At 46.6% G+C, this 19,058-nt stretch overlaps 1 long non-coding RNA gene across 2 annotated transcripts in view; it reads left to right on the top strand.

The window, feature by feature from the left end:
- Positions 1–19,058, top strand: part of LOC147709540 (uncharacterized) — a 79,805-nt gene that overhangs the window by 9,446 nt on the left and 51,301 nt on the right. Inside the window, exon 1 of one of the 2 annotated variants that reach the window (XR_015296702.1) lies at positions 898–959. The exons of the other annotated variant lie outside the window; for it this stretch is intronic. This is a non-coding gene — a long non-coding RNA (uncharacterized LOC147709540). Of the gene's footprint in view, positions 1–897; positions 960–19,058 lie in introns of those variants that run through there. 2 annotated transcript variants of the gene reach the window in all.

Genomic DNA, 19,058 nt, shown 5'->3' with positions numbered 1-19,058 from the left:
TATTACAAATTTTGGGATAAAAGTAAAAATAATTTTGGGTCTCCAAAAGTATACATTGTCATGAGAGTCCCTGGCACTGGAGGGAACTTCTTTGATGGTGGGTGTGCTCCGTGGTAAAGAGCAGAGTAAGTGTCCCTCACAATGACGTTAGACAGTAGCTATAATTTCTGTAAAATCAAAAGGTCTTGGCTAGCTTCAAACCAATAAATAAAGGATACCATATCACCTTTGTTGTTTCTTCTCTAAAATGGCTCTTCTTTGAAGCACACAGAATGTATGATTGAATGAGTATTACTTAGCGAGACCTGAAGTTAAAACCTCAACTACTCAGACCAGAAATTAAGTATTATAGCGGGTCCTCGAATTGTGAGAAGCCATAAGTCTGTCTTATGGGAAGCGCATAACTCAGCATGAATTGCACCCCACACAAGCCTTCTAAAAACACCCTTCATGGACTACTTGCTGCCAGAGCATTGAGATGCATAGTGAACATACAAGCACCTTTAGTTTCTTTACAAACATATGGAGGACTCCTACCCCACCAGCAATGGTGATTTACAGATGAAACTCTGCCACATTCTGTTTATAAAAAATGTAAATTGTTTTTGTTTCTTATAACTCTGTATTATATTGAAACGTGCTGCTCCTCAAAGTCTGCAAATCCTGCTGACTCCAGCGGGGCCTAAAAGTTGAAAACAAATAAAGGGGAAAGCATGTTTCAGTTATCTGAGGTTGTCATGTTAAATGGTGGGATATTTAATGAGTTTCTTGTCACCTGGCCTCGCCCAGTCCTCTGTTTCAGTAGTCTCTTCCATGGTCATGGTGGCCCTCTGCTTCCTCTCCAGTTTCAATGAAATCAAAATGGCTAAACATGTCTTTTTCTATTTGCGGAATGAAAGCTGCTCCTACAACTGCGTTTGTCTGCACACTGCTGCTTGGGGTAGATTTAGCGGTGACAGGTAATATAAATATCCATTATTAGAAACTATTGAGTATATATGCAACGTACAAAGCTGCATTTTCATTGTTATCTTCATATTATATTTCCCTTGTCACAAGCCCATTGTCTAAGTCCTTGAGCACTGGCATTTCTGTTGGACTTTCCCTCCACAGTGCTCTCTGGGAAACACCTGTTTTCTTTCCTAGACACTGGAAGGCTAGATTTATGTTGCTCTTCTGAAAATAAGATTTTTCTGCAGCATTTTCTGAAAGTATTGTACTACGTAATTTCGAGGCTAGGAATATCGAGAAACATTAATATCGTGTACAGAATATTGAGGGACAAAATAAGTTAAGTGGTTGTCACAAGCCCATTGTCTAAGTCCTTGAGCACTGGCATCTCTGTTTCCTCATGTTCAAGTGCTTAGTAAGTGTGATTCCGAGGGATATTGCAGAATCGGTAATGTGGGGAGTGCAGTTGAAGGCCAAAAGACGTTTCAGCCAGTGGTCGATCTTGGGGGTGTGATTAGGCAGAGTGATGACAAGGAATTCTGTTTTGAAGGTGTTGAGGTGGTTGTCAGTTAGCCAGTTTTGAGTATCCATAAGGGTAGAGTTTAGTGAGGTGAAGTCTTCAGGGGAGGTGATTTTCAGAAAAAGTTGAGTGTCATCCGCATACATATAGAAGAGAATGCTTATGGAGTTCAGAGTGTTTGCCAAGGGTTCTAGGAATATATGTAAATGTAAATGTATTGGCATTTATATAGCGCACTACTTACCCGTAGGGTCCCAAGGCGCTTCGACCGCTGCACAACCCTTCCTGGCTTCCCTGAGAGATGGTCCCTTAATGGGTATCTCCAGGGTGAGACCAGGCATCCCCGGCGGTCTGGTGGGGCCGTTAGTGAAGATGAGGCAAGCTAATGCCCAGAGTTGCCGAGTGTGAACGCTGATCAGAGTGGGCACCGAGGCGAGAGAATTATCGAGTCCGCTGACCCTGGTCCAGAAACCTGCCGCGCCGGGAATCGAACCCTGGTCCCGGGCCGTCCTCTGCTCTCGGGTCTGCCGCCTCTAACCAGTGAGCCACACTACTTCACTGTATTCAAGAGTATCAGTGATAGTGAAAATGGTTGTGGAACACCCATAGAAACTGAGGAGGTTTGGGATAGGGATTGATTTAACTTTACTTTTTGTGACCTATTATGGAGTAAAGAAGTAAACCAATGCAGTACCTTGACCTGAAAAGCCCATCTCGAGATCAAGGATGGATAAGAGATTGTAGTGGTTAACAGTGTCAAAAGCTGAAGAAAGTTCAAGGAGAATCAGGAGGCATGCTTGATTTTGGTCCAGCATTTTCAAGATGTCATTCATAATGTGAGTGAGAGCAGATTCCATGCTGTGACCTCTTCTGATGTTGGTCCAGAAGTTGGAAATACTCCATGTGTGCACACACTTACATCTGCATGCATTTTTTCAGCAGTTTAGCCAGCCTGGAGATGGTGGAGATAGGCCGGAAATTATTGAGATCAGATCTGCCTGCATTAGGTTTTTTTTAAATGGGGGAGACCTGCTCTACTTTTAGGCAATCAGGGATGGTGCCTTGCGACAGTGAGGTATTGACAACCTGTCTTCATGGGGGAGAATGGTATCCTTGATGTCTTTGAAGATGGGTGGTGGCAGCGGGTCAATGAAATGATTAGATGGGTTGATCACCCGCAGAGTGTTAATTATGCCTGTTTTGCTGAGGGGAGTAAAGGAGATCCAAGAGGCGTTGATCTTGGTGTAAATATTAGAAGGAATGGTCCGCTCATGGTGAGCTGGAGGAGCAGCCCTCCTGGATGTTGGGACAATAACCCTTTTTTCTTCCAGGTCGATATAGATGCTTTTTGTTTTCTCTGTGAAGAAGGCTGTCAAATCTTTGCATGATAGAAGGCCGTCGCCATGGTCAGAACTGTTGGGTGTCTTGCCCGATTGTTGCTTAACAATTTCAAACAGTTTCTTGGGGTGATTTTTTGGTTTGATTGAGTTGGGTTCAGACAAATTCAGCCTTTGCAGCTCTGATCTTTTTGTTATAATTGTTACTGGCAGATCGAATTTGAATTAGTTGTCCAGTGGAGGATTCTGATTCTCCAGGATCTTTCAGCTACCCTTAGGTTATGGCGTTCAGCGTTTAGGTTGTCCTTGAACCAAGGTTTGGAGATTTTGAAGGAGTCACTTTTTTATTGTAGAGAGGTTACTTCGGGGACACCTCCTTGTTAATTAGGAAGAAGATGCTGTAATGGTCATACCAATCACAAGGGATATGGCATCTATTGAGATGGTTTTTCCTTTGGTGATGATGTGGTCCAGAGTTTCACACTTGTTATGGGTCGGACTCTTGCAATATTGTGTCAGCTCGTGCTTCAATGGGAAGGATTTTAGACGGTTTACAGCTTTATTGTTTGGGTTAGACCAGTGAAGGTTAAATCTTCTAGGAAGATTTGGGAAACTAGGGTGTTATAATTAGAAGAGATGATTTCCGTTAATTGTTCAATGAAGAAAAGGTGGTCTCCAGGGGGGTGGTAGAATGTGTGTAATTTGCATACTGGGCGGTGATTGCTAGAGATGTTGATGCATATGTACTCACTGGAGTTTAGAGTGGAGGAATCTGAATGTGAGACCGATACTGTATTTCAGTGTATTCAGGCTAATCCTTCACCCTGTTTTATAGATCTGTCCTATCGAATGATGTCATGTCTAGGTGGGACTAAAGGTCAAGGATAGGGGGTGGATGAGCCATTTAGCCAGGTTTCCATGAGGATGATGATATCCAGCTCATTGTTTTGAATGAGGTCAAAGATATCGGCTGCGTGTTTACTCGCTGATCTGCCGTTGAGTAGTAGCATTTCAATTGGAGAGGTGCATGGATGGTCGGAGTCTGCATGATGTTCACTTGCTTGATGTTGTCATTGTTTATAACTCTAAAGTTGTGGGAGGGTTCCCTGTTCGAGTTGGCAGGAAGGGCATGGATTAAGCCCAGAGGGGCCTTGCATGATGCCAGAGGGGACTTGTCGGGGTTTATTGGGATGGCATAAGAGAGGAGAAGAACATCAATATCACTGTTCGATAGCTTGGTCTTCATTCTTCTAAGGTGGAAGGGGGCATTGGGGAGTGGTAAAGTTTTTTAGGTTAGGTGAGAGGGACTCATGTCTGAGACAGGGGTTGCGCCTGTGAGTCTCAAGGGCAGGCACCCTAGTGTGCATAGCATTCTGAGCAGGGGGGATGATCAATAGAGAGAGCTTTCAGTTCATGAAATTCATCTGTGTGTAGGCGCAGGTGGAGAGAGATCACTTCTAGGAATGCAGCCAAGTCAGAATGTTGAATAAAGTTTAGTGGTTGTGTGGACAGTTCCGCCAGAGGGAGATCTAGTGGGTCAAAAGTAGCAATGGAAGGGTCAGGGGGAGCCAGTGATTCAGTGATGTCTTGTGTTGTGCCAGTTCCCATGGAGAGGGGATAGGGCAGTGGTGGGGTGAGCAACATATAAAGGATGGGAGGTGGGTGAAGGGGAGTGGGATGGAATGGATTGGATAGAAACCATGGAGGGCAAGAGCCTGGAGCTCGGTTGAGTTGGTGGCGTGTTTCGCAGTATCGTGCAAAGGCGATCACCAGGAGAGAGAAAGGGCAGTGGAGAGTGGTGAGGGGATAACCTGCCACTGGGTTCGTGGTGTGACCGCTTAATGATCAGGGAAGTATATGTCAGTGTAGAGCTATTAGCCACCTGAGTCTATGGTCGAGTAGAGCATGAGGGGTCTGCCAAAACTAACTCAGGGGATTGAGAAGATCCGATATCACATTGCCTACTTTTCAACCTTTATTTATGCCCAGGGGTAGTGAGTCTTGCATGGGCCTAGTCTTTCTGTGGGTTGTCTTGAATTTAAACATCATGGAGGCCATGGATGGAATGGGATTGTGCTGATTTTTCAGTGATTTTCGTTTTTTGGGCCTGTACTTGTGGCCTTTTCACCAGGGGTATTTGAGTCTAGCATGGGCCTAGTCTTTCTGTGGGCTGTCTTGAACTTAAACATCATGGAGGGCATGGATGGAATGGGATTGTGCTGATTTTGCAGTGTTTTTCGATTTTTGGGGGTGTTCATGGGGAGGGACAGGCCATGTGGCTGGTGGCCATTTTGAGTGCAGCTACAGGCACTGGCCGTGTGCTGGCAGGCAAGTGGCCATTTTGAATGCAGGCTTTGTTGTTAGGCCTCCAACCATTTTGCCTACTTTTCAACCTTTATTTATGCCCAGGGGTAGTGAGTCTTGCATGGGCCTAGTCTTTCTGTGGGTTGTCTTGAATTTAAACATTATGGAGGGCATGGATGGATTGGGATTGTGCTGATTTTGCAGTGTTTTTCGATTTTTTTGTGCTGTATAACTAAACTGATGTTCCTCTGTCTTCCATTTTTTTTAGGTGCACAAGACTCAAGAGAACCACCAGTGCCAGGAAGAAGTCCTGCAGCGGTGTGTGTGTGCAGCATAACGTCACGCGACGTCACGTCTGGCCTCAGACAACTCTACAATTCGTGCAACTGCGGCCTGCTGTCTGACCTGCTCTGAAGAAGATGGCCCCAAAGAAAGGTCTCCGTAGCTCCTCTAGCAAGAAAGTTGCTAGTAAGGAGCAGAAGAAGCAAGTTACCAAGGAGGCTGGTGTGCCACCCGCCACGTTTTTTGGGAGGAAAAAAAAAAGTACGCCTGCAGCAGCAGGATCTGCTGGGGACCAAGCTGGGAGCAGCACCCCTGCTCCATTGGGTTCAGGTCATCCACCACCACGCCAACTTAAGTCAAAGCCCTTGAGTGCTTCAGAGGCAGTCAGTGTACTTCTCCAATCACCATCGACCAGTGATGTTGGCTCATCGCAAGAAAGTAGCAGCAATGTCCCTGAATCAACACAGGTTGTTGTAACTCATCTGACAAGTGTTGAACAACCACAGCCGCAACAACAACACCATGTGCAAGTACACGCCCAAGTACATGTGGAAGGAGAAGCAGCAAAAGGTGATTCGCAAGCAAAGGTGCATGGAGGTTCACAAGTGCCCACAATAGTTGTTCCTCCCGAAGTAGGGGCACATCAGGAAATCGACAATGAAGCCGAGGTATCATTGGAAGCCACTCCTCCTAATGATCATTCATTGTCTTCCACATCCCTAGCAAGGAAAAGATCAAGGGGGGTGTCTACATCTTCTTCAAGCCCACCTCGTTCTGATGCAAGTGATCTGTCTTGGGAACCACAACTGCGGTCTGACAGTGAGGCACACCATGATCTGACACAGGTACCTAAGCGTAAAAGGAAGGTCGTCCAAAAACTCAAACCTATGGAGTGTGATGAGGCTCAACAAGAAGTGACAGATACTGCTGGTGATGAAGCCTCTCACGATGACGACGAGCCAGTCATCACAAAGGTCACTGCAGCCCCACAGGGCATGCAGCAAAGAGACATTTTGACCCAATCCCGAGAAGCTGCTGAGCGTGATGATGATGTCGGCGAGGAGGCAATGGAAATGGAATCATTAGAATTGGAGTTAAGTAGTACACCAAAACCTACCGCTTCCATATTTCTTCCTCGCAAGAAGGTACCCACCTCGTCCTCGACCTCAATTCGTGGTGGTGAAAGTGCAAAACGTACTGAAGTTCGGCAATCCACATCCTCCACTTCATCTGGCATTAGCAGCAGGACCACTTCCACCAGTATCGCCGCCTCCTCCGGCCCCCAAAGACATTTCAAGTCTGCAGTTTGGGACTTCTTTAGTGTTTGCCCAAAAAATGAAACCGTAGCCATTTGTAGCATGTGTAAGCTTCGAGTTAGTCGTGGTAAGTTGGGTTCCAACTATGGTACCGGAGGCCAGAGAGGTCATCTTGAAAGAAATCACGCTGTCAAATGGTTTGCGCACCTACAGGCGATCGAGGAAGCTGGAATTGCACGTAATGCTGTTTCATCTGATAATGACGAGGAGGAAGAAGACGATTCAAACACTTCACTTACACCCAGTACCACTGTCAGCAGCACACCCCATGTGAGCCACACTAAGAGTGTGGGAGAGAGTGAGACATCAATGCGGAAAAGTTCATCAGCGAGCGTAACTGGGTCGAAGATATCATCATCATCCCGTAAATCCTTGGTCCAGGGCAACATTAAAAAGATGTTGTTTACAGAAGCGCAATATGAACGCAACCACCCAATGACGCGTCTGTATAACACTAAGCTGGCTAAAATGCTAGCTCTGGACCTTCTCCCTTTTTCTTTTGTAGAAGGGGTTGGTTTTCTAGAATTAGTGGCAGCGCTCTGCCCTAAATGGAAGGTTCCTAGCCGGTTCTATTTTGCCCGAGTTGCGGTTCCAGCACTACATGAAGATGTTCTGAAGGTGATTGGGGCAGCTTTGCAGAAGAGTGCTGTTCACACTATACATCTGACAACAGACATGTGGACCAGTGGCGCAGGCGCTGATTACATGTGCATCACTGCACACTGGGTCTCTTTTTCAGGGGCTAAAGCAAAGCTAAACACAGGTGTTGACACGAACATTGTTTTTAAAGCTGCTCGGAAACATGCAACACTAGCCATGTTTGGTTTCGAGAAACGTCACACAGCAGAAAACATTTTGGATGTCTTTAACACAAAAGTCCTTAACTGGCTGTCCCCACTAAAACGCCGGGTTGGTTATGTTTCCACGGACAATGGCGCCAATATAGTTAAGGCCATGAGGGACGGTGACTATTTCAGAGTGCCGTGTTTGGCGCACTGTATAAACCTGGTTGTCCAAAAATTCTTGGCTAATAAAGCCAGTGCAGCGTACAGTGTATTGGACACCTGCCTAAAAATGTGCAAGCATTTCAGCCATTCTTTTAAGGCCCGGAAGCAGCTGAGGAGCCTGCTATATCAACGTAAAATGCCAGTGAAAGCACTCATCCAGGAGGTGGTAACACGTTGGAACTCAACCTTCTACATGCTTGAGCGTCTGTATGAGCAGTATACGGAACTCGATCAATATTTCCTTACAGAGGGTACAGAGGAGCTGAGGATGGGTGGGCCGCAATGGAACATAGTTCAAAGCCTGACACGCATGCTTCGTCCTTTTGAGTTCTTCACGCGTGCAGTCAGCAAGGAGGACTCTAATTTGGGAAAAGCTATCCCATTGTTGTGCATGCTGGAGGACCAACTGAAGGAGGTGTGTTCTGTGTTTGAAAAAGATGACAAAAACCAAGACTCTTTGCTTCTGGCTGAGCAATTATTAGAGCTCCTACAAGGTGATGAACGTCTTAAAAAGATCCACTCAGAACAGCATTACATTTGTGCTACTATTCTGGATCCACGCTACAAAAAGGCGCTGGCAGGCCAAGCATTCTTTCCTTTTGATGATGAACATGTTCCAAAGTACAAACGTTGGCTAGCCTTGTCAGCCAAGAGGTTTGAAACAGAACGGCTGGAAATTGAAGGAAATGGCAGTACATCAGCAGGCCATCCCCAGTCAAAACAATCCACTTCTGCACCTGTGGCTGTGGCACAAGTGACCTCTCAGCCGTTAAAGACACCGGCAACCGGATCATCTGCACGAAAGACAACAGAAACATTGGAGGCTGAAGAGGATTGGCTAGCTCTGCGTGGGTTTGGTTCTCAAAAGGTCAGAGGCACAGCAAGAGCTAAGCAAAGTGGAGGAACCTTGGATGAGGACCTTGAGTCGATGGTGAAGGACTATCTGAATGACTCAACAGAGGTCTATGTTAATTCTGACCCATTGGCGTATTGGCATGGGAAAAAAGAATTGTGGCCACAGCTCACCAACCTGGCTTTAAACTACTTGTCTTGCCCACTCACAAGCATGTCTTCTGAACGGGTTTTCAGTGCGGCTGGTGGCATTGTAACTCCCAAACGGAGCCGCCTCTCGCCCAAAAATGTGGAGAGGTTAACAATGATCAAGATGAATCAGCACCTCATACCACCAGATTTCAGAGTACGAGAGAGCGTGCCGGATGAAGAGGAGGTGGCCAGCAACATAGATGAGGGAATTTCTACTCTGTCAGGTGACACTGAGCTCACCCTGCATGAATTCGCAGAGTATGATGAAGAAGCCTTATTCTTATTCCTGGGCCATGATACCGAGCCCTGAAAATGAGACAACGAATCAATAACTTTCTTTTTCGTCCCTATTCACTTTTATTCCTGTGTGTCTGTCTTTCTTTGTTGTGCACAGTTAATATATTTCAAACTTTAATCAGATAATCACAAAATCAAGCTCATCAGCAGAACTGTCTTCACTGGTTTGCTAATTGATTTGAAGTTGCCGCAGTCTGCATTCCTCAGGTTCACAAGTTCAGAAGAACATGCTCCTCTATCCTCCTCCTCCAGACTCCTATTTCCATCAAACCAGAGGGCTGGTTTACGCCCAATGAAGAAAAACTCATCAGCACTTGTGGGGGTGTTGTTGTACCTCTTTGCAGGTGAGTTGACGGCTCTGGGACCATTGTTGGGAAGCTCTAATACCGGATAAAAGTGGTTTGGACAAAATCCCAGTGAGAATTTTTTTTGTGTTTTTGATGACTTGCTTGCCTTTGAGGTGCTCTTAGGGGGGGTTCCGTCTGTTTGTGGGTGAGTTTCGTGGTCTGGGAGCACTGCTGGGACACTCTAATCTTGATTGCATTTGCTTTTTAGGAAATCCGTCGTGGCAACCCCGACTTATGGCCTAGCTACGCAGTGCGTTTGGACCGAAGGCCGAGAAATATTGCAAGTATGAGATTTTTCTTTTGGCCTGTTTGGGGGTGTTATGCTTCTTGGCGGGTGGGTTGGCGTGTCTTGGGGCATTCCTGGGAAGGTCTAATACCGGGTAGAAGTGGTTGGGACAAAATCCAGGGCAATTTTTTTTTGGCTATTTCTGACATTTTGCTCAATGTAGCGTTTTCGGGGGCCTGTTTGGGGGGCTTCCTGGTGTTTGTGGGTGAGTTTCGTGGTCTGGGAGCACTGCTGGGACACTCTAATCTTGATTGCATTTGCTTTTCAGGAAATCCGTGGTGGCAACCCCGACTTATGGCCTAGCTACGCAGCGCGTTTGGACCGAAGGCCGAGAAATATTGCAAGTATGAGATTTTGCTTTAGGCCTGTTTGGGGGTGTTATGCTTCTTGGCGGGTGGGTTGGCGTGTCTTGGGGCATTCCTGGGAAGGTCTAATACCGGGTAGAAGTGGTTGGGACAAAATCCTCGCGGAAAAGCCTTTTGGCACTTTTTGTAACTTAGGGTTCGTTAGGGTTAGCCCTAGCAGCAGGATTGCATGTGTTTCGGGGTGTTCTAGATTTTTGCAACTGAGTTCTGGGGTCTTAGAGCACTCTTGAGAATGTGTAATTTTGGTTGCAAGTCATTTGAAGAAAATCCATGGTGGGAAAGGGGGGATTTGGCATAGTTAAAGAAAGCCTTTGCCACTATTCTTAACTTAGGGTTCGTTAGGGTTAGCAGTATTTCTATTGCATGTGTTTGAGTGGGGGGGATTTCGAGTCTTGGAGCGATGCTGGCTATGGCTACTTTTGCTTGGTTGCTTGCAAGTGGTTTGAATGCAATCCACAGTGGGTAAGGGGTAATTAGGAAGGGGGTACTTCGGCCTACTTTTAATTTCAAAGTAAGTTTTGTCACCAGTTTTCTGCTAGGCCTCGTTTTTTGAGATTTGATTGGGGGTCTTCTACATTTTTGCGACTGGCTTTAGTAAGGGTCTGGGTGGGAGCACTGCTAGGAAGATCTAATTTTGTTCTAAAACACAGTTTACAGTACACCTAGCTTGAGGGGCAGGGTCCGCTACATTAATTTGCCCATACTTATTTATCCTTCAAAAGGTGACTCAGAGTACGCACTTTCAAAAATATTGTACTGTCTACTAGGAAAATCAAATTGTGACTTTTTGCACTCCACAGCCTACATACCTTATATTTATTTATCAGTGGTGTTGTAATATTATATCACTTCCTGTTTTTCGTTGAATAATTACAGGCCGGGTTTCAGTCTCTGCAATGGGGAAAAAAGGATGGAGTCAGGCTTCACAGTAGCGAGCCACAATTCAGCATCAGGCAGGCAGTGGACAGGGTGTCTTCTGGTGACCAACATCGATGGACGAAGCGTCGGCTGCAATGGAGGAGTGCCGCTAATAGGAGGATTTTTTTTCTGCAGGCAACTTACTTACCACTTCCAACAGGACCACTACAACCACATAGATACAGTATCCCTTGCCTTTTTCTCTGACTGTGACTGCATTTCTTGGATCTCTCTCTGCTTCGAAATTGATCCCTTAACACATCACTTAGTCCACTCCACTATCACATCCGCACCACACATAGTCATTTGTAAGTGCTCCTACGTAATTCGCAAGTCGCAGCACGCCCCAGGCCGTAGAGGACTGGGATGGCCCCAATGATGAAGCATGTCACCAAGGGGCAACCCTGGTGAGTGAGGGGACACCTAGAAAAAAAGCAATTTCTCCTTTTCTATCTACTATACCTTCCAGACCAACCCCACTGAGTGTTGTTGTGAATGGATTTATAGTGACCAGCAAGGCTCTCGGGTATCTGGCTAAGTACAGAGACCTTATGTTGAATATCGTTATCAATAATTCCACACAGGCCCTGTACTGTCGCATTCTTTCTTCCACAGTTGTCGAATGTACTACTTACTTTTCACTGACATGCATGCAGTAGTGCATGCACTTTCAAAGATTGATGGATAGGTTTGTACCCAAAGAATTGTTTATGTTCCATTGTTTGTCTATGCTGTGCTTTTTTTTACAGGGTGTCTTCTGGTGACCAACATCGATGGACGAAGCGTCGGCTGCAATGGAGGAGTGCCGCTAATAGGAGGATTTTTTTTCTGCAGGCAACTTACTTACCACTTCCAACAGGACCACTACAACCACATAGATACAGTATCCCTTGCCTTTTTCTCTGACTGTGACTGCATTTCTTGGATCTCTCTCTGCTTCGAAATTGATCCCTTAACACATCACTTAGTCCACTCCACTATCACATCTGCACCACACATAGTCATTTGTAAGTGCTCCTACGTAATTCGCAAGTCGCAGCACGCCCCAGGCCATAGAGGACTGGGATGGCCCCAATGATGAAGCATGTCACCAAGGGGCAACCCTGGTGAGTGAGGGGACACCTAGAAAAAAAACAATTTCTCCTTTTCTATCTACTATACCTTCCAGACCAACCCCATTGAGTGTTATTGTGAATGGATTTGTAGTGACCAGCAAGGCTCTCGGGTATCTGGCTACAGAGACCTTATGTTGAATATCGTTATCAATAATTCCACACAGGCCCTGTACTGTCGCATTCTTTCTTCCACAGTTGTCGAATGTACTACTTACTTTTCATTGACATGTATGCAGTAGTGCATGCACTTTCAAAGATTGATGGATAGGTTTGTACCCAAAGATTTGTTTATGTTCACAATTCTTTGTCTATGCTGTGCTATTTTTTCTTGTCTCCTAAAACCTTTCCCAAAAACCCCCGTACCCATCCATTTTTCAAACCCTAACCCTCTTCCCCCGGGCTGTTTGGTTTTGATTGATGTGTGACTAAATGACAGCAATAAATCCACACACTTGCTGGGGAGGATAAGGTGATAGCAACAGGCTGGTGAAGAAATCCGAGGATATATTCTTACTCTGCTTGACAAAGAACCATTGCTAATGTGAAAGAACTTCAACCGAATTAGTAGTTATACTTTACCATTTGTTAGGCTACAATGTGGCACTGTTCTACTGTACTTCTGTCACCTGCTATATTCTCAGTTGTACCGTTGAATTGCTCAGGAGGACAAACCAGATTTCGTTTTCTTTTTTTTCATAGGCATGCAACTGCCACTGTGTCACACCACTAGTACCACCGCTATGAGGAAATTTTATCCGACCAAGATTGCCAACCATATTCGCTGTTTCCCGTGGAGCCAGCCCTGGGTCTAGCCCTACTTTCAAACACAAATTACAGGTAAGATGAGCGTTTGGTGGTTTGGGGGTATAATGGAGTATTAGTACGAGAGACGAGAGACTGAAGGTAGTACTACTAAAGTCCTAGGACTCTTGGATTCACTTCACTTAGCCTGTGAGAGGCACTTAGTGTTGAAAACATTTGGGCATTTACACTTAAAGGAAGAAAATGGAACTAAACTTTCAGGAAAACAAAGTCAACGTTAAACCCCCACCCACCAGGCAAGCAGTAAGAAATGGGTATGCTCAGATAAAGTTTGAAAAAGTATATTTATATCCCTAACAAAATAATCTCCCGCAAGACCCTCCCTAACCCCAACGATTGTCCTTCAAAAGTCCCCAAAAACCCAACTCCCAATTCCCACCCCCCAAAAGTCTCTAAAAAGGGGCAAGGGACACTATGGGTGGATGCTGTCAACTTTTTGGGCCAGGGCATCATGCTCCTGGCGGAGCAAGGCGTGCTCTACGCGGAGCCCCTCCAACTGGTTGGAAAAGTGGTGGAGCTCCTGCTGGAGGCGGGACACCATCAGGGTACTGCGGCGCAAGCGTGCCTTCAATGCCTTGTAGGTGCAACGGCTGTGAGAGGAAGCTGTAGCTGTTGTCCTTGCTACTCGGCGGTGGCGTTTGGCTTTGGCAGCCCGGCTCAGTCTGGGTGGACCACTGTGCTGGGTGGCACTGGCAGCCCGTGGGGGAACGGAGGCCGATGCAGACGACGTAGTTGTTGTGGTCGACTGCACACTTTCTTCGTCCTCCAGGGCCACAAGCCGCCGATATTCGGCCACAGTGGCATCGATCCTCCGTTGCCGGGCCGCTCTAGCCAGCTCCTTCCTCCTTGTTCGTTTGGAAGGAGAACCTATATGAAGAAAGAAAGACATAGTCTGTAACCAATGCTCCTTAAGATTAACTCAATCATTCAGCAGAAATTTGTGTTGCACTACAACTAGCAACTTGCAAACGCATTACATAACTATTGAGGCCAGTATCTATCTAACCTCACACTTCTTCATCCTTGCTCTAACATTAGTGGGAGTTTAAGGAACAAATTCTACGAGCACTATGGACTTCCATTGGAGTCGACTATGAAAGTACACCAGTCTTATTCTTCTTCTTGTCTCTTGTTTTGGAAAATTGGTACGTTATCTTCTGCAAGCCGGCATAATGCCAGCGCAGTAAACTTGCACCCGAGAAAAAGAGACGCACGCCATGAGGAGTGACCTAGACTTGCGTTGCGTTACTGTACCTGTCCAGTACATGCAGGTGGTGAAGCTCTTACTTTTCTATTACGGGTGGCACTGAGAATACTCTGTTACAACTCAAGGGCTACTGCTTAATTAATTTAACTTTCACCCTACAGTGGAAATGAGTACTAGAAATGGAAAATTGAAGAAGATAAATAATCTGATTATCTATCACTTCACATGGGATGTTTTTGCTTATATATGGGATGACTTTAGGTGCTTTGCTTTTTATTGAGTGACCAGTGATACATCCACACATGAATGACTGAGTACTAAACTTATTAAGAGAGGTAGGGAGTGGCCACCGTAATAACCAGATCTATGCAGTGCTTGCAATACAAACTACTGCTACTATTGATGGTAGTATTTGGACAAAATTAAAAGTTCTTTTCCTTGCCTTTCCTACACTGGAACGGACGTGCGGGTGCAGTGTTACATGCTCTTCAAAGTTACACTTAGTTCATCCACTGACCGTCTACTCTCTCTAGATCATGGGTACTCACAAACTTTCTCTCAGGGGCTACATTTACAGTGTAGTTTGGGGCCGAGGGCCGCACTGGTGGGGGCGGAGTCAGAGGGGGCGGGGCTAAAGCAAAACGATAACTTGTGACCATGAGGTTGCACACAGGTCCCTGCAACAGATGCCCTCACCCACTGAGCCACCAGACCCAGCATTTACATACATCTCTCTCCCTCCTGCTCTCCCTCCTGCCCTCCCTCTCCTTCTCTCTCTCCCTCCTGCCCTCCCTCTACCTCCCCCTCTGTCATCTCACTGTGTGTGTGTCTATCTGTGTCAGCCTTCAGCCCGGGTTGAGACCGCTTCCTCAACGCACACACACAGACAACAACACCAAAGTACTTAACAGGTCTTTAAAAGACCATTAACATATTATTGAGGCTTTGTTTGTTGTAGCGCCCCTGCTTCTCCACCCTGACAATCACTGCTTGCCCGGCCCCACAGAGCAGAGGCTTTGTTCTATTTCACCTCTTTGTGGCCTTGCATCTCCACTCTGCTCTGTGGGGGCCGGGGGAGCAGTGATTGTCAGAGTGGAGATGCAGGGGCGCTAACAGGTGAAATACAAAAAAGCCTCTGCTCTGTGGGGGCCGGGGGAGCAGTGATTGTCTGCAAGGTCTGCGCACCGCCAAGGAAGGCTTGCCGGGCCACCACCGGCCCGCGGGCCGTACTATGAGTACCACTGCTCTAGATACACATATGCTATCTAAGAGTCAGATAGTAGCATGATCCAGGTATATGGACACATACAGTTTCTGTGTCACCCACCCAGGCTGTTGTCCTTCCACCCATCATTGCTTCATCCGTCACCCAGCCATGCATCTCATATTCTTGCCTTCCCAGCTAGTCTTCAATCTCAATAAGTAAGGAATATATAAGAGCTTACCTCTGGCCGCCACCACCACCGTCTCAACTCTCACAGCCGCCGCCTCCTCCCCTGAAGAATCGCCCTCCGCCTCCGTGTCGAGCACCACCACCTCCACACTGGCCCCGCCACCAGATGTTCCACCTACAAAGTACATTTAAGAATGTTAGAATAAAGCACTCACTAGTCTTTGGTCTAGGAATGAAGACATGTGAAAACAATGTAATTTGTGACTGTCTACGTTAAAGTTAAAAAAAATGTCCCTTTTTCCAGGGAAGGTTGTCTTGCTGCACCTTTTGGCACAACTGATGAAGGCTGTTTTTTTAACACGCACCATTTTTCTCCACACAGACAGAAGATGGACTTCTAACAACAAGATCAAGTTGAAACCAGGTGAGAGCTCGGCTCGACCACAAGAAATGTCTTCAATTAATCGTCAGCACTAACCACTTTTCCATTATCAGTTAAACGTTTAGTTTTATTATGACTTCATTTTAATAAATGTGTTTACTTTTAATAAAGCTTTTAAACTTAAATACAATCTGTGTATTTTGGTCCAGACTAGAGTGACTGAGCGAAAGGTTTTGCAATTTTTGAAAGCATGAGTCCAGATAGAACACTTCAAAAGACATTATGGACAATCCCAGAGGACTGCACTAAGTTGATAGAGTAATTGCTGACTAGAATCATGGGAGTTTCGCCAACCGTGCAATCTTAGTTAGCTACACAGACAGACTAATAAGAATAATCTAGTAATACCACAGGGAGTCATAGTAGAGGCAGGATAAGAATTTAGATACAGTCTACAAGAAGAGCAAAGACAATTTTGAAAAAAGTCAAATGAGGAACGCTAGGAAAAATGGGTACTAGTCTAAAATGAAAATGTACTGGGGCCAGCAGAGGAGCCCTCGCCTGCCCGATCCTGGCCCTTTTGAACAGCATCCGCCGCCTGCTGCTCCTGTGTCCTCCTCTCGCCCCTGGGGGGAGCTGACGTACAACATGAAAGAAAGAACAGAAAATATGGATGATTGTTGCTTGTCAATGTCAACCAAATCAAACATTTCAAAGGAACAATAACAAAATTTTTCAGCGAAATTATATTGATTAGGGTTAGTTTTCATTTATTTGCGGACCTGTGACTTCGAAAGTCACGTAACTCACTAAACAAAGTACTGAAACGTTCACCTAGGACTGGCAGGCAGCAGTCCGCAGGCAAGACGCAAAGTGACAGACAAACTCCATTGTGATTTCAGTCAGATCAGTGACAACACTAACAGTTGCCTGCTACATTACCAGTCATTTAAATAGTCAAACTATCAATCCACCGCCACTATTTTTCTTATTGTCAGGGGTACAAAGGAAGGGGCAGATTTAAGCCCCTTGCGGCTCTTTTGCACCTTTCTTGCGTGACTTTTGTGACGCAGCAGCTAAACAAAAAATGGCGCCATGGTGCGGCGTATAATATTATAACAACCTGACGCATTTGGGAGATGCATCCCGTTATAAAGCCCTGCGCCATCAGGGGGCGTTCCGGTGCAAGGGAGGGCATTCCTGCACTGGAACACATCCTAATAGTGGCTGAGGGAAATCTACAAAATTTCAATCAGTCACCTTTAGGACAATGATGTGTCACACAAACCCTGCACCTGCTTGAAGCAGACGTACGGCTTGACCCAGCATTGGGGAGATAGGGTACCCCAGAGCATTGCTGGAGCTGCGCCATCGTTGCGACGCAACTCCAGCAGTAAAGCTTCTGTGACGTTTTGGGCCCATGGTGCGCCGCATTGCAAATACGGCGCACCATGTTTGGTGGTGGTAGCGGGCCGCACAATTAATGGCGCATCCCTGCTACTTTGCAGGGATGCGACGGTAATTGCAATTCTGCCCCTTAGGGGCATACTTACTTACGCGTTCTGGCGCATCTCCAGAGATGCGCCAGATCAAATGCGTCACGCAAAACTACCCTTGCGACACGGCAGATGCGCCTCATTTACAATGCGGCGCACCCTGGCGCAAGGGTAGGCACTTGCGTGCCGCATCTAGTCACGTAAGAGCGGCGCATCGCTGGAGTCACGTCGCCAACGCAATGCAACTCCAGTAATGCTCAGGGCCACCCAATACTTAAGAATGCTGTGTCAGTCCATTCGCCTGCTTCGAGCAGACATAAGGAATTGAATTGACGTAGCAGCGTCGCAGAAGTGCCTGCGTTAAATCTTGTAGATTTCACGCAGGCAATTTTGCGAGGCGCACAGCCGCCGGACCGCCCACCCTGCGTACTAGGAACGCACCCATTGTGGTGCAGGCCTATGGCTTTATAACGTGACGCATCTCCCTAGATGCGTCATGTCGTAAATGACTCGCAGGGATGCGGCACGTTTACGCCGCTGTTGCGTCACGCAAGGCAACATAAACGTGGCGCAAGGGGCTTGTAAATGTAATCTGCCCCCTAGTGTCTAGCATTACGCAGTTCTGTAAAGTACACTCATTCATAATAGTTACTCAGGCCAATGAGACCACGAAATAGAAAACAAATAAGCATAGTAGCAACGCCACTGAGAAGGAGAGCAGTGCACCTGAAATGCACAGAAGATTTTGAAATATAATTTAACTACAATGTAATCGTCATCAGCGGCATTATTGGCTTGCTCCATGTAAAAAACAAATATTTGCAATACAACAACACAGAGCAGGAGAAAACATCATAGTAGTGAGTGATTAAATGGCTACTACTACTCACCAAGCCCGGGGATCTCCAAGCCGAGCTGGTCCAGCAGGTCACGCTCGCGGTCCAGGAGGTCCGTCCAGCGATGGGTGACCTGGCTGTAGGTGCGCTGGACCCCGTAGAGGTGGGATATGGCCCAGCACACCTTCTCCCACCGCTTCCGGCGCTCCCGCATGTTGTAGCCGCCGGCCGCGATCCTGCCGCCTCCCGCGATGGTCCTGGGCAGGCGGCGCTGGACGAAGTAGACCAGCGCGCCCACTTCCTCCGGGCTGAATATCTCCCGTTGCGTCACCTGCTCCCCCCTCAATCTCCCGCATGCTGTCCTGGCACTGGGTCCAGCACTACTCCCCGCCGCCGCTGCGGCCCTCAAGTGCCTGGGCAGCTTCACGGCGCCTGGCTTGACCATGGTCTGGGCAGGTAAGGTAGGAAGAAGTAGAAAATTAAGAAAGAATAGGATAGGGAAGAAGAAAAGAAAAGAGTTTTAAAAAGTAGTTTAAAAGTAAAGAAAAATAGCAGAAAAGACAAAAATATACAGCTAGGAAAAGAGAGGGATAGATAAGAAGCAAAATCGTAAAAAAAAAACTGAAAACAAGCAAAGGATGGCAAAGATACCAAGAGGATTAAACACCATGCCCAGACACAGGAAATGAATGAAAAACAAGATGGCCGGCGCCCGTTCACGAGCGCGAAAGTAAGTTCGCGCGAGATTTTCCTCGCGATCTCGTGGGAACCTCTAGATTTCCCGCGCGATCTCGTGCGAACCTCTACTCGCAATGCGCTTACTGCGCGAGATT

This window comes from Lissotriton vulgaris, chromosome 6, assembly GCF_964263255.1.
Source record: "Lissotriton vulgaris chromosome 6, aLisVul1.2, whole genome shotgun sequence".
Lineage (NCBI taxonomy): Eukaryota > Metazoa > Chordata > Amphibia > Caudata > Salamandridae > Lissotriton > Lissotriton vulgaris.
The sequence above is the reverse complement of the archived record's forward strand: the minus strand, read 5'-3'. Positions and strand labels throughout refer to the sequence as shown.